Here is a 3,649-nt window from a genome sequence, read left to right on the forward strand (position 1 = left end):
GGGGATAAATGTGAATTTAGAACAGAAATGGGTAGAGATTCTTTCCCACTGTTTTTTGCTCAAGGTATTCCCCCTCCCTTCCCAAATAAGTTGAGAACCATAATATAAAGGGAAAGAAAAGGGACTTCAAAAAACAGGGCAAATGAGCACAAGAGTTAAAAAAAAAAAAAAAAAAGACTGCAACTTGCTCTGAGGGTCTGAAGAAAATTAAAAAAGAAAGCTTAGAACCTTTAGTGTTCCTTTAGTCAACTTCTCCTTCCTTCCCCTCGTCATCACCTTCATCTTCACCTCCTTCTTCATCAATATGCTCCAGTCCTTCCTCTTTGTCATCATCTTCTTCTCCTTCCCCTTCATCATCCATATCAGGAGCCACGTGCTACTCTAATGGGTTTGACCAGATATCATCTCTGATGACCTCTCCTAATTGGTGTGCACCTGCGTCAAAGTTCTGGTCAGTGAACCAGTGAAGAAGCTCTCTGGTTCCTCATGCTGCCTCTTCCTGCTGGCTTGACTCTGTGTTTGCCTTGAACATTTCCTTGACCACTTTCCAGATTTCCGTTTGATTTCAGTGGACTTTGAAAATGGATCACCACTCTCATTCAGATGAAGTTCTTTGGGCAGAACTTTATTTTCAAAGCAAGGGTTTTCATCAAAATAAAAATCTGTTCTGTAACCTGATTTAATATCTTCACATTCTGTCATTTCAACTCTTGTCAAATAAGGCAGTACCTCTTCCTCCTCCTCTCTAAGCAGCAGACACTTATGGATGGTTGACAAATGTTGTTACCCCAGAATTTTGGATTTTGGCAATCAAGTATGACCTCTTCTGAAAAAATTGTTTGGCGGAGTTTGTTATACTTTGGCTCTACTTTCAAAATCGCACTAGCTTACCGTTTCATTTTGTACTCCATCAACATGTTCAATCACTTCTTGCTGTTCTTTTTCTCCCTTCAGGAAGTGCTGAGTGGTTGTTGCCTCCAGCTTGGGGTCAGGAGGCAATCTCAGTTTTTTCTGTTGAGGAGGAGTGAAGACTGGCATTTGGGGGCCATGCTGCTAGGAAAGTCAGTGAAACAAGGGCAGACGCATGTCTGGAAGAGGCTTTAATTACTCCAGATATGTGTTTTTAATTTTTTATGTTTTTTTTTTTAATTTTCCTTTTTTTAAGTCCTCTCTATGCCTAACATGGGGCTTGAACTCATGATCAAGAGTTGCATGCTCTTCCAACTCAGCCAGTCAGGCACCCCAGATATATATATTTTTTAACAAGGAAATATAATATCCCAGATGCTGAAACCCAGAAATAAGCATGGCTAACATTTTAATGCATAGTTTGTCAACTTGAATACACTTTTAAATCTCTGAATTACCATGTAGTCAGATCACCCAACTATTCTGTCTAGAAGAAAGTCAGATGCTGAGAGGGCCAACTACCAGGTTAATGACCTCCCCCACTACTCTCCATGTCCAGGAAGGCTCTGAGGGACCATATCAATCAGTCTCCAAACCCTTGCAAGAGTTTTTGTCCTGGTTGTTAAATCTCCCCATTTGTCTCCAGTCAAACATTATTCCAGTATTGGCCACTTGGCCCCAGATCATCAAGTGACAGGCAGAATATAAATATACAATAAAAAGGAAAGGACCTCCCAAATTTCTGAAAGGAGAAAAACAACTTTCACTAAGGCTAACTCAGTGCAGCAGCTGGTCTAGTTCAGTGAGGAAGTACATACTCTGAACATGTGGGCGCCATATTTTGAAAATTCAGTTCATGCTGAAGAAATTTACATCTACCCAGGAGGAAAAATAATGTCTCTTGGTAGATTTTACAAAGGCCAACCCTTGAAAATGTATGTCCATGGATATGTCCGGACTCAATGTCCATATAAAATATACACAAATTTGCATATTTTAAGAACATTTACTAGAAAATTATATCTTAACTATAAGTAGTAACCTCAGAGAGAATTTAATAAATAATCAAGGTTATAATTAAAGAACTAAATAAGATTAAAAAAAAGCCATTGCTCAAAAATAAAAAGTTCTTAGAAATTAAAAATAGGGTAGTTTAAGCAGAAATTTGATAAACATAGTGAAGTATAAAGTCAAAGAATTTGCTGAGGAAAAAAAAATAAATACAAGTAGAATGAAAACATGAAAGAAAGGCTAAAGTGTAAAGTGTAAATCCAAGAGGCTAATGTCCAATGACGAGATGTTCCAGAGAGAACAGACAAAATGAAAGGAAAACCTACACAAAAAAAAAAACAAACCTACACAAAAAAAAACCTACACTGACTTTCCTAGCAGCATGGCCCCCAAATGCCAGTCTTCACTCCTCCTCAACTTCTTGGTTGAAAGACATGAGTCTCTAGACTGAAGAAAGAGAGAAGAAAATGCTGTAATGCCAGACACAGTAAATGAAAAATGAACCTCAGTCACAGAATGATAAAAATTTTAGAATATCAAAAATTTTGTTAAGGTTTTGATCTAAATTTCAGTTCATTAACGTATTATGTAATATTAGTTTCAGGTGTCAATTTAGTGATTCAACACTTCTATACAACACCTGGTGCTTGTCACAAGTGCACTCATTTATCCCCAGCACCTATTTCCCCCATTCCCCTCGAACCCCCCCCCCAGCCCCTGCCCACTTCCCCTTTGGGAACCAGCAGTTTGTTCTCTATAGTTAAGAGTCTATTTTGTGGTTTGCCTCTCTCTCTTTTCTTTTCCCCATATGCTCATTTGGTTTTTTTCTTAAATTCCACATATGACTGAAATTATATAGTATTTGTCTTTCTCTGACTTATTTCACTTAGTATTATATGCTCTAGCTCTATCCACATTGTTGTAAATGGCAAGATTTCATTCTTTTTTATGACTAAATAATATTCATATATATGTATGTGTGTGTGTATATATATATATATATATATATATACCCATTCATCAGAGGATGGACACTTGGGCTGTTTCTGTAATTTGGTTATTATAGATCATGCTACTATAAGCACTGAAGTTCACGTATCCATATTAATTAGTATTTTTCTATCCTTTGTGTAAATAAATACCTAGTAGCGCAATTGCTGTAGGATAGTTCTACTTTTAACTTTGTTTTCCAGAGTGGCTATACCAGTTTGCATCCCCACCAAGACATTCCATGCTTATGGATTAGAAGAACAAATATTGTTAAAATGTCTATACTACCCAAAGCAATCTACACATTTAATGCAATCCTTATCAGAATATCAAAGGTTTTTTAAAATCTAAACATTTTCAGAGAAAAAAAACCAAATTGTCTTCTTTTTTTAAAAAATCAGATTGGCATCAAACTTCTCTTTAGCAATGCCAAATGTTACAAGACAATGGGACTCTACCTTCAAAGTTCTGAGAGAAAATTATATTGAGTGAAAAAAATCGATATTCAATCAAATTATTAATTAAATTTGAGAGTAGGATAAAGTTATTCGAAGTCACTGAAGGACTCAGTAAGTTTACTCCCCATACCCCTTTTCTATGGAAGTGATTCAAGGATGTGTTCCAGCAAAATAAGAGAGAAAACTAAAAAATGTGGATTCAAGAAACAATTAGGTCAATCAGGAGAAAATGGAAGAAGACCTAGGGTACAACTTTTCACCAAAGGAAGAACACAAAGGTC

At 36.5% G+C, this 3,649-nt stretch overlaps 1 pseudogene; it reads right to left on the bottom strand.

Annotated features, from left to right (window-relative positions):
* Positions 1–241: 241 nt before the first annotated feature.
* On the bottom strand, positions 242–1,049 carry LOC116864783 (annotated as a pseudogene).
* Positions 1,050–3,649: the final 2,600 nt, after the last annotated feature.

Source organism: Lontra canadensis, unplaced genomic scaffold (genome assembly GCF_010015895.1).
Source record: "Lontra canadensis isolate GAN:19392208 unplaced genomic scaffold, GSC_riverotter_1.0 scaffold6, whole genome shotgun sequence".
Taxonomy (NCBI): domain Eukaryota; kingdom Metazoa; phylum Chordata; class Mammalia; order Carnivora; family Mustelidae; genus Lontra; species Lontra canadensis.